Here is a 13,491-nt window from a genome sequence, read left to right as displayed (position 1 = left end):
TTAGGCAGCAGCATGTGTACTTTAAGTGATGCCTAGGATCAGCTGATGGTCTCTGCATGAATTGCAGCCCTCCTCATGCTGATTGCATGTGGAACAGCTGTGGTAACATTCCCATAGCCAATTGCATGTAAACAGACACCAATATTTAGGAACATCATGCTGCTGTTGAGCCTTTCATTCACTGTGAGCAGGAACTTGATCTGTTGTTTGGCAAACAGCATCTCAGATGGATTGTGGCGTACCTCTAACAACATACACTGTGGAGACAGGCCAACACACAGGAGGGGGATGTGCCTGACCTGACTACAGACTGTAAGTGCTGCTATACTGCATTTGGAGTAATGTTGGTTTAACAGGGTGTGTGTGGATATGGCTGTCCAACATGTTTACATACCTGCCATGTCAGTGCTATGTTAATGAGGGAACACCCATCTGTAGGGCCATCTGCAGACTGGCCAGTGTGTGGTGCCTTTTGTTTCAGGTGTTACCCACTGAGCACCTATCTGTGAACTGCAGAAGGTAGTGTGAGAATTGCAGTCTGTAGATGGTGACAGCCATGAGATTTACTGACTTCAAATCCCTCATAGGACATATGGTGCAACAAACCCTGTTACAACAGTAAATGTATGAGGTTATCACAGCAACATGTCAATATTAGCCCTGTGTATGTGCCTCCAGCTACAACCCTGACAACCTTTGTACATATGTCATACAGTAAGGGCTGCATATGTACTATACACTATAATTAGTGACATCATATCTGGTAACAACCCAGTGTGATATCAGACTGCTACACATGTAATGTATAGAAGGGGTTACATTTGATGACATAACCTGGAAATTCTGTGGTTGTGTGTACAGTACTGAGGTCTGTGTACTTATGGTGATTGTTGGCAGTGTGTGTATTGTTAATATGTACCTTGGCCTGTGTACAAGCTGTGGTAAATGTCATTGTTCTTGGTCCTGTTCTATCTGATGTTACATGCTGCTCCACTGTATGTTACCCTATTGGCTTACATGTTTGTAGGGCCTTACACACACACATGTATCATACCACAGACAGGCAGCGGAGCACACTGTGTAGTGGTCCAGTATATGTAGGGTTAGTGTGTGGGTGGCACATATGAGGTTGGTGTTGAACAGATAGTCCATATACTGTAATAATACACTAGCATGCCATATGTAGCTGTGGCTGTGTTCACATTGGTTGGGGTGATGCATTTACACACAGGTGTATGTTACTCTCTGCCGTGGCATGCCTGTAGAGACTATTTTGTTTGTCAGTGTGCTTGTGATGGTGTCAGTTGTGCCTTGTTATGTAACAGTTACATCTCAGTGTGTCAACTGAGTACTTTAGCCCCTAGGGATAGTCTACAGAGTGTAGTTTTAGGCTGCTGAACTGTGCACCTGCATTACTTACCGTTGATTGTTTGGTATCCTGTGGCCCAGTCTGTCTTTACTACTGTACTACTTGATGGCCTTGGCCTGGACAGCAACATTTGTTAACATTTCCGGACTACTGTATTACTATAGCAATAACCCACGCCTGGGTGTAGGTAATGCTGGATTTATCCATGGTTGGCGTGGTTTGGTCATGAGGGTGAAGCCCAAGTGGCCAAACAAAGCCAACCGTGAGTAAATCCAGCATTACCCACACCCCGAATTGGGTTATTGCTATTATACAATAACATTATTTAAGAAAAAAAATAATTACTTTTCTTAAATAATGGCATTGTATAATGCCTCCTTGCTGCCCTTCCGCAGCTGTCTGGTATTCTGCAGGAGTTCTGATGTACTGCGCATGCATATGCCTACGCAGTACATCAGAGCTGTGGGCAAAAGCAACGGAAAAAGCAAGATCTCCGTTGCTTTTTACTGTTTCGCTATGTTAAATGGGTTTAACATAGCGAGACAGCTTTAAAATAAGCAACAGAGATCGCCGTTGCTTATTTTAAAGCTGTCTCGCTATGTTAAACCTATTTAACATAGCAAGACAGGTTTTAAAAAAAAGTAATGGAGAAAGCAAGATCTCCATTGCTTTTTACACACTGTCTCGCTATGTTAACGGAGTTTAACATAGCGACACAGCTTTAAAAAAGCAACTGAGATCTCCGTTGCTTTTTTATAACCTGTTTCGCTATGTTAAACTCCTTTAAAATAGCGAGACAATGTTTTAAAAAAGACTTATACTAATGGAAAAAGTCTGGGTGACCGGACCTTTTTCCATTAGTATAAGTCAATTTACAACATGCACGCTGACCAATCAACGTGCATGTTTTGGAATATTAATGGGGTCATGGTATAATATACCTGTTTCACAGTTGCATTACTCAGTTTATATGGATGTCTGTGTTTAAACAGCTATATGACATGGCATATTCACCTGTAATAGAACACAAATAAAGCTTTGCCATTTATGCACACCTGTGTGTGGTGTTATAGCCTTTGATATCTCTGTGGGTATATGTTGTAGGCAATGAATGTCATGTGTATGGGTGACTCATACAGTCTCCAGTTGGTAAGGTGGTAACTGTAGGAACAGTGGCTGTTCAATATTGTGTGCTCGTACTACATATGTAACTTAATGTACATATCACTGCATGTGTATGTTTAGTTACATATATATCTATATATATGTATACATATATATAGATATATATACATATATATATATATATATATATATATATATATATATATATATATATATCTGTATCTGCATATAAGTGTCTGTGTATATGTATCCTAGGGATGCCCATGCTGTGTCTGGTCCTGGTTATGGGATCTGCAACACTTGGTAGTGTATAGCATGGGGGATGTGTTTGACTGTTGGGGGGATACCTATTCGTACAAGATGTATATTGTTTGGGCCCTCTCAACCCCATTAACGGTGCATGTGGACATATATGTTTTTGTTACTTCCCCATTGTTATCTACGGCTATATGTCCGTATATACCTATATATATATATATCTGCTGACATATATATAACCTGCTGTATTTATTTAGACATATAGATGTAGACATACATATCTACAGATGTAGGCATTTGCATGTATATATATTCATATATATTTATATATATGCATATATTTCTATAGATATATATATGTATATATATATATATATATATATATATATTTTATATATATATATATATATATATATATATATATATATATATATATATATATATATACATATATATATATATATATACATATATAGATATGTTGCATCTGTTTAGATATTAATATATTTACACACACACATCTAAATGGAATATATTCTCTGTACTGTTGAATGACTAGGCCGGATGATACGTATTTGAAAACATCAGGGCTATAGATATATATATATATATATATATATATATATATATATATATATATATATATATATATATATATATATATATAGATAGATAGATATCTGACATGGCTTAGTAGTAAATCACTTTGGCTATGGTGTGCATCGTCTTGGGTTCGAGCTTTGCAGAGGCTGTTTATTTTGTTGCTGGTCAGAACATGGGCTGTTGGATACAGAGTGATTAAGGCACTTTAAAGTAGTTGTAAGTGGGTTTGCGTGTGTTTGCCTGGAGGTAAGCACTGCTAACTTCCAGTTACAGTTTCTTATACTCTGTTAGCTTCTGAATTGCGTAACCTTTGTAGGCATTGCTTAACCCCACACAAACAGGCTTAAACCTGCTTACTGCTGCTTAAAAGTGCTTACTCCCGCTTAAACCCAGTGCTAATTTCTTTAAAATAAAAGAAAAAGGGTTTGATAGGAAAGTGGTAAAATAAGGGGCACAAAGAGGGAAAGACAGTAGGGAAAATAGCCAGGGATGTGCAGGAAGGGTGTAGGGAAGGTCTATAGCTGCCCATTTCTTGTACAGCAATAGCTATGCATAGACACTGAATTTAGAGGTAGACTTGGACACTCAAAGCCCTGGGAGTGGGTGAGGACAACAATAATGCATTGTGATGCCAATTAGACCAGATGAAATGGACAACTATGTATGGACCAAGATTTTTTTGTGGGAACAGATTGCCCTTTGTTTTTTTCAGGTGAGAGTGGGATGTTGGGGAGGGGTAGTAGGTATATTTGGGGAGGTAGGTTGGGTAGGTTGACAGACAAGACAAACAAGATGCATACACGGGGCGGTATATGACACATGTGGGGGGTAAACACCTTGATGGTGAGGGATGTTGGGATATTGGAAGCCCACAAGTCCCCTAGTGGTAACAGTGGGACTGAGGTCCCCACACATGGGCAGTCACCACAGCACCTTCACAGCCCCAAAGGTGGCTGTGCTTGGGAATGAGTCGCAGTGCCAGGCTGACTCTCTAATCGTGACATGTGGCCCACGAGCTGGCATAGATCACTAAACTGCTGGTCAATCTCTCTATGCACCACGGCCCTGATCTGGCAATGGGTGACAGGTGCCTGTCCGCACTCACTCCCATGGAGGGAAAGCCCCATCCCCTGAGGTGGTTCCACCCAAAGGTGGTGCAGGACCAATGGACAGGGGGTCCCAGGTTGGGCCTTAGACATGCTGGTGCCCGGTGCCATGGCCAGCTGAGGTGGGACAGGTGGATCAGCTGGGACCGGCCTTTCCAAGCATGCTATAGTGTTTAGATTTCATCATCATATGTGGGTTAGTAATAGTCAACACATTCCAGGGTTAGGTATAACAGCATGCATAGATATTCCCATTAACCCAGACACCAGATACGGAACAGTTGCATGGGAAACAGAACACATGCATATATGGGACCACAGTGATAATAAGAACAGCATGCAGGTACATTGATGGCACCATGCCACCAATTTTGGAATAATTCAATATAGCACATGCATGGGAACCATTAGCATATTTATCAAACAACTGGACATTATCAGAGTCATTACATACCTGTTGGGGTGGGTATCTTGATTATTGGAGATATGGTGGGATGGAGAGAAAGATGTCAATTAAGAACTATTATATTCCTGTAGTCCACATTACTTTCCTAGTCAGTGCTGTTATCTGTACCTTACAAGTCTTCCTACACTACCCTATAGCCTTAGTTTGGACAGTGATATGGCTGTCATTATTGTTACACATGAACCAGTTCTATCTGCAGTATACACCTCTTAACTGGTATACATGTGGAGGGACTGTTTGTTAACACTAACTAACTGTTTCTACACATGCACCCGGATTCTGGGTTGATGGTTTGCACATAGCTATCCAACTCTTTCTTCACAGACTCCTGGCCATGTGTTGACCACATGCTGGTGTGCCGGGGCATATCTAGAATATTGCCCTCTTCCACCCTTAGTGACCTGACATACACATATACATGCTTTCCTACACAGTAATATGTAGCACAGTGTGGGTGACAGTAACCAGTGATACTTTATTATTTAGAGAAACTGCAACACTCACAATTCCCTACAATACCAGAGTGAACAGTATCAGTACAGGTTATAATGGTCTGTATTTCTCAGCACAGTGTTCATATCCAATGTACCTGTGGGAGCAATGTTTGTTAGCACTACCTGACTGTTGCCACACAAAGTTCCCGATTGCACATTAGTATTATGCACATACATCTCACTCTGTTACTGTACACACTCTGGTCACAGCTTGACAACATGGGAGTGTAGATAGGACATACTTGAAATATTACTCTCCTAACAGTTTCAGAGGTTGCTACAGTGACAGGTGTGTTCTCATAGACGTTTGACAATCACTTGTATTCCCTGTTTTCTGGCTAAACATCAGGGATCATCCCACAGACTTACCCCCATGGGGACAGGGGGACAGGCAGCAGATATGGGCACATATACTGGACATTCTGGCCTCATCTGTACAGTTGTAGGGTATGATTCTATATGCAGCCTAATTCCACTCACAGGATTCAGACCATGGCTGTGTCTGCTACAACTTAAACACTGTCCATCACAGTTGTGTCTGCTATATAGATATTGCTGTATATCTCCTATCTGCTTTCTGTCTTATTAATCCCCTGTGCTTTTGCACTCTGACCATGTATTACAACACTCTTATACAGATTTCCTAGATATTTATATGTTGTAGGACAGTGTGGACGACAGTGATGTATAATACCTCATTATTCAGAGCAACTGCATATCATTCTTGTAATTTTGGGCAATGTGCTGGTATCTGACATACCTGTGGGAGGAATGTTTATTAGCACTACCTGAATGTTCCCACACACAATACCAGATTCCACATTACTATTATGCACATACATCTCACTCTGTTACTGTACACACTCTGACCACAGCTTGAGAAGCTGGGGTGTAAATGGGATATACATGGCTTTTTACTCAAATAAGTTATTGGGGAGTTGCTATTGTGCCAGCTTTGTTCTCATAGGTGTGTGTCAATCAGTTGTATTTCCTGTTTGCTGCCTATATGTCTGGGATCATCCTACTGATTTCCCAGGTGGACAAGTTGATAGGCATCAGATATGGGCCACTTTACTGGACATTCTGGACATATCTGTACAGTTGTGGGGTATGATTCTGTCTACAGACTACTACCACTGACAGGATTCAAACCGTGGCTGTGTGTGCTAAAAAAAAAAACAGTTCACATCTCAGTTGCATGTGATATTCTGTTTTTGTTGTTTGCATTTTCCCTGTTTACTGTCTATGTGTCTCTCAGTTGTACTAAATGGCCTCTGGGGATTAAACTTGTCATATACAGGCATTCCTACACATTCAATTTATGGTGCATGGTGTGGGTATCAGAATGCTTACTACAACAGTACTATTACGATTGCAAATCTACATTACCATATGATACCAGAATATACACATGTAGTCCAGCAGTTAGACCTGTTCTATCAGGCTATTACAATTTTATTGGCATACAAACAATATGAGACTCTTCCTGCCATATTCTCTAGTGTATGCACTACTTGCCTTGAATAACACAGGTTTTATACAGGCAATTAATTTACTACTACTTTTAGTTTTATTTCCTATGACAGTAAATGCGTGAGTATTACTGACTTGCCTCATGTCACAACCTCGCCATGCAACTTTTGTGGGCCTACTGGTTCACGGCCCACTCCATTGCAGTTGTGGGGGACATAAGAGGAATATTTATCCATACAAATCCATGATATACTTGAGCTGGCAATTATTACACACATACCGGGGTGATATTTACACATGACTGGAACATCCCTTGCCACTCTAGCCTCTTGGAGCCACTCCTTCAAGAGGTCCCCCTTAGGCCGATTCAGGTCAGCATAGTGGTGTCTGACCTGCTCACCAGTTCAGGGTATGCCAGTGGCACTGGTGAGGTCACAGGCAAAATGGTCTCAGGCCTCCGCCTTATATTTGGAGCCCTGGTACTGGCCCTGCAGCAGTCTCTGATCATGGTCTTTGACAAGGAGTCCTGCCATGACCTTGGACTCCTGGATGCACCAGCGCTGTGCCTGAAAGAGCACACTTTCTCCCATTACTGCCATAGTGCCTGCAAGGGGAAGCTACAGCCACTTATGAAATGTATTCCCGCCTCTTGGGTTTAAGTATGACCAATTTCCCGTACTTTTCCATGATTGGCCGGTTTTAAAAAGGCTAAGCTATGGGCAAACCTGTGTACCTACTGTTGGCATTGTTTAAAGGGATATACCACTGGGCACAATGAGTTAGCTGCCCTACACATTGCTTACACTTCCTAAGCTGCCCTGTGCAATGCTTAGCATTGCTTACATTAGACTTCGCATTATAATTCCTTTTTGGCATTGAGTTATTTATTACACCTTTTATGTATGCCTGGTATCCATGATTAATGTACGTACACTCTATGGGGTCCTTGTGTTTTATTGGGGACTTCAACACTCTATTACAATTACACTTCACTTCTGGGCTTACTGCTGTACTCCAGTTCACATATTTATGTTATGTAGTGGGTTATGGAACATATGACTGTATACTGATTCCTTTCACAGGTTCAGTTTTGTTTTACTGTGGTGAGGACTTGTTTGCTGATACTTCATTCTGCTGCATTTCTGTGATGGCTTGGTGATTAACTACTGTGACTATGGTGTATAGGGTTCTGGGTACAACTGCATGGCTGTTTATTTTGTTGATGGGCAGAACAAGCACCATTGGATACAGAGTGATTAAGGCACTTTTAAGCATTTGTAAGCAGGTTTGCGCAACAATAAGCACTGCTAACCTGCTGTTACATCTGCTTACAGAGAGTTAGCTTTACAATTGCTTATCCAGTGTAGGCATTGTTTACTGCCGCTCAAACGGGCTTAAGCCTGCTTACTAGTGCTTAAATATGCTTTCTACTGCTTATTTGTGCTTAAACCTGCTTACTAATGCCTTATTCATTATGACACTGACATCTCAGATGTGCATTTACTGCAGTACTCCAGTTCATGAAAATATGTTATTTAGTGTGTTATGCAACATAAATAATACCCATAATGCACTTTGCCATAGGAAATGGAATGTGCTGCAGTGGGACTCAAACCGGGAATACCTGTTTGCAAGGCAAATGCTCTGCCCACTACACTATTGCTATGCTTTTTCATTTCCATATATCTTCCTTGTTATCCTCTTCAACCATTTAAGCTGCATTAACTGTAGCTAAACAATGGGCACACCCGCGCACCTACAGTTCGCTTTAATCGGATTTAAAAAAATAAAAATAAAGGGTTTCTTCATTTTATTTATATATACTGTTGTTGTTGTACACAAGGGGGACTGTTGGTGGGGATATGCGGTCACCTATGAGCGGTCTCGGTCATTTCATACACCTTTCTGCTGTTCTTCATTGCGGGGGTGTGTATATTCTAAGAGTTCTGCTCTCAGACACGCCTCCTGCACTCTTACACACTCCAGGTAAGCCTAGCAGCTCAGGCAGCATGCCTCATTACTATGCATGGTGCGCTGCCATCCTGCTCCTAAACAGCCGCCTTCATGCAGGACTAAGCTAGTCCTGCACGAAGGAATAGTAAATCCAGGAATATGTTATAAGATCTCACATCTACTCCTACAACCATGTCAGCAACTCCTAAGAATTGCCTACTACCCAAACTCAAATATGGTCTATGCTTACTGTCTCTACACTCATCTTATAATACACAATTCAAATAAAAAAGCAAAATATTTAGATTTACCCTCAAAGCAGGCTCTCATACTCACCATTGTGATTGCATTAAGCAGCTTTGTTGAGTACTTATACCTTCCAGGTCTTCTTGTCTGTTCAACTGCCTCCTCTTTAAAGAACTAAATCTAGGCTACTGCCTATCCTTAGAAATAAATTACTATTCAGTGAAAAACCTACTCTCTAAAAACAGTCACCATAATGATTTAACTTTGGTCAGATCATCCTTAAAAACAAAACAGGAAAAAAATATTTTCTCAAAAAGGACCTGCCTCCTGGAATCATTTACCCAGTGCTTTTCTGGCAGCTGGTGCAACTGGTTAAAGCTATGACCAATAGTTCCTGGGGTACAAGGCTTGATTTCCTCACTTCACTTGCCATTTTCTATGAGCCTGAGTCCATCACTTTACCACACATTCCTTCTGAGTGGTTCCGAAAAGGGACTCTCTGAGTCCTGTTTGCTTACTTGGAAAACAATTGTGGGTGACGATGATGGTGATGATGATGATGATGATATCAAAACAATATACACTCTAAAATACTTCAAAAATAATAAAAAAATCATCCCATGGATTAATCAGGCTGCAAATGCCACAGGGACAATAAATAATTCTCTACCAGTTTGCCACATTACAATAAAATGCTCATCATCCTTTTTCTTAACATTACTGTCCTTTCCTGGTGTATGCTCTGTATCATTTGTTCATTTTACTTTGTACCTTGCTCTTTTCACTGAATATTTGCTATTGCGTAGTTGTTCTTCTTCTATACAGAGCACAGTGAGCAGACCAGCCAAAGTACCTGATCGACAAATAGTAAATAAATGAATGAACAAATAAATAAATAGTCTACCATATGCTATATTTGACTTTGTGTTCCTGTAATGCCCATACAACCTTATAATATTTACAGTGAGATTCAAATTGTATGGATCTGTATACCACTGCCACATGACATTTAAGCCATCTTGTACACTATTTCCTTTTTTATGTCTGCTACTCACTGCCATGGGTGTACAGCTGAATAATGCATGATCTTCATAACTATGTGGACTAGTTTTTTGGTGTTCAAACATTATTCATAGGCTGTGCATCTGTCTTATCATCTTCATTATTTCCATCCATTCAGAAATGCTGCCTATAAGCATTGTGTGTTTGCTGTCATCCATTCATTCATCCATTCATTCATTCATTCATTCATTCATTCACTCACTCATTTCCAGACACCTTCTTTATCCAGTACAGGATTGTCTGGAAGCCAGAGTCTATCATAGCACTAAGTACATAAGAGTAGAAAAATTAATCCTTGATAGGATGCCAGTCTATTGCAAGATGTGCACATGCTTGCTCACAAACATACAGACACACACACACACACACACACACACACACACACACACACACACACACACACACACACACACTGACAGGCAGTAAGAAGAACTGTCACCAGCAATATGCCTTTGAGATGGGCAGGAAACTGCATAATTCAATGAAAATCCATGCAGGTACAGGCTGGGCATACAAACTCCATATAATCAGAGCACCTCATATGGGAGCTTAACTGGAGAACCAAACATTGTGAAGAAACAGTACTCACTGTCATACCACTGCTCCACCCTGGTCATTGCCATTTGGGCTGCTAGCTCAGCTATTAACATACTTGCTAGTCTTTATGGCACCAATGATATAAGTGTTGTACCATTTAACTAAATACTTGATTTCATTTTGAACTATAAGTGTTTACTACTATTGTTAAACAAAACCTACCTATACTTCTTGTAACTTGTAATTAATTGTTGTTTTTAATTGTTTTTATTGTGGAGCTTTTTTCCCCTGGGCATCCGCTGAAAAAGGACCTGTGTCCAGTCAGATTTTCCCGGTCAACAAATGTAAATAAATAAATTAAATAAATAAATATATATAACTAAACATATCACAACTCTTACCTGTAGAAGTGTGGTGTTGTGGTTGCTAACAACATGATTATGATATGTCCATAACTCACCTCAACAGATACTTACTGAAACTTTTAGTGTTGTGGTAGGAACAACAGGGATAGCAGTTTAAATTTCCTAGCATTGTCCTTTGTTCACCAAAAGCCCAGATTCTGGCATTGTTTTCTTTTCTGTTTTGCATATTAATTATTCAGTGCATTTCATTGGACAGTGTAAAGCTGTCTTCTTGGTAATTGATGTGCTTACAACCCCATTCTATAATGCCACAATTACAGTAAGGGACTAGCTACAGGTTTTCATCATCATGTTGGAATCTAGGCACTATTTAATGCTTTTCCTCATAATAATGTTCTACCATAGAAAGCATTGCAGTCACTGACACTGAATATTCTTTTTCCCTAAAATTATATTTTTTGACAAAATTATGGAAATGACACCTATATCACTCCTGTTCTTCTTGTGTGTACTAGCACTCCTTGTAGGCACGCATACCTCCAGATTCACGAATCCTGTGTGTAAGACTTAATAAGTCTTATACGGAGGCTGCAGTTGAACGGTATGACGTCAGCGTGCCATGAATATGCATGAGGGCATGCTGACTCAACCGTAAGTCTTACACGGACCGTGTAAAAAAGTAGGGGACGTGTCCAACTGCCGAGCAGTGTAAATGTCCACGCCCCTGCAAGTGTTTAAAATAAAAGCAAATAAACAAGAGCGAGTCTGCTCAAATGTCCCTGCACCCAACACCTCACTGTCTGATATTGTAAACCCCCATCACAGTTCTAAAACGCATAACATTAAATTTTTTTTAAATTCCCAAAATAGCTGCCCATATTTGCACGTGTGTACTCGGGTGTGCCCGTTGCTTAGCTACAGTTAGCAATTCTGACATGGAAGAGCATAAGAACGAATGTTTATGCAAATCACATGCAATAGCGTAATGGTAGAGTGTTCGTACAAAGAAGAGGCATTCACAGTTCAAGTCCTACCACTCCCTTTCCTATTTATTTTTAAATGAGTATATGGAATAATAACTAACATATATGTTTAAACATAACTAAAAAGTAATGAAATGGCCAATGTATCAGTGAACAAAATAAATATTTTAAAGGATCCCAATATAAAATTGCCTGCAGTTAAGCAGCACTTCACCCAGCGCAATAGAGTTGTCCATAGTTCAATAGCGCTTTACCCAGCACAATGGAGTTGCCGATAGTTTAACAGCGCTTTCCCCAGCGCAATGTGTTTGCGCGGACGTGTGCGCTGCCCCAACCAGGGCACCGTAGGGTACCAAGGAGCAACGTAGAGCAAAGTTGCTTAAATGCAGCCACACCCCCTAGCCTGTCTGGACAGTATGAAAATAAAATGAATGACAAGGTTCAAACCCATGACTCTGTGCATCAGAAGCAAAGTACAGAACCACTAAGCCATGACAACATAGGGGGAACAGCCACTGTTAACATTCATATACTTACTAATGGTAGTTTAACCATTACTAAGCAGGTCTGCAGTCCGAGAATGTTACAAAATGGCCAACCACAAAAAAGTGCGGGAAATGCGGCATATTTAAGCCCCACAGGCAGGAATACACTCCATAACTTATTGCAGTTCACATCTGCAGTTAGAATGTCTGGTGTTGGAGAGGGAACACGCTTCCGAGTGCAACGTTGGGCCATCGATGAGTCGAAATACATGGTTTAGCTCCTTGTCCACCATCATGAGTTAAGACTCCTGCAGGGCCAGTTCCAAGGGACGGAGTACAAGGCAGAGGCTTGGAACTGGTTAGCTTGTGACCTCACCATTACCACAGGCATTCCTCAGACTGGCGAGCAGGTCCGTCACCACCATACAGACATGAAGAGATGAAAGCAGGACCGCCTGAACCAATGGATACAGGAGGCCCGTGGGATGCGGGATGCCCCACAACTGAGTATGTAGCCATGGAATGCAGTATGTAAGAATTGATAATGGAGTATGTTTAATGGATAGGTATGTCTCAATATCCCTTCATTTACTTTACAGCTGCAGGTGACCATGCTGCAAATCAGCAAGCCTATGCTGATAGGTTGCTAAGGCTGCACCACCAGGCAGGTTAGTGATTATTCTGCATGTATTGTTATATAAAATATGGGAGAGAGCATGAAAGAAAGTGTTGTAGTCCAATAATACAGCCAGAAAATTACCTGAGTAAGTCCTCTGCATGTACTGTCAGGTAAAAACGTCAGAGAGGCAGAAAAAGAGTGCAGTAACCCATTAACAAAGGTAACATATTTATGGAATAATATCTCTGTAGGCACTGTCATATAAAATAAGTGAGTGAGCCTGTAAAAAGAGTGTTCTAACCCATTAATAAAGGTATAATATGTCTTGAACATGTCTGCCACATACA

Source organism: Protopterus annectens, chromosome 1.part2 (assembly GCF_019279795.1).
Source record: "Protopterus annectens isolate FY-2018-M chromosome 1.part2, PAN1.0, whole genome shotgun sequence".
Taxonomy (NCBI): Eukaryota; Metazoa; Chordata; order Ceratodontiformes; family Protopteridae; genus Protopterus; species Protopterus annectens.
Note: the sequence above shows the minus strand (reverse complement) of the source record.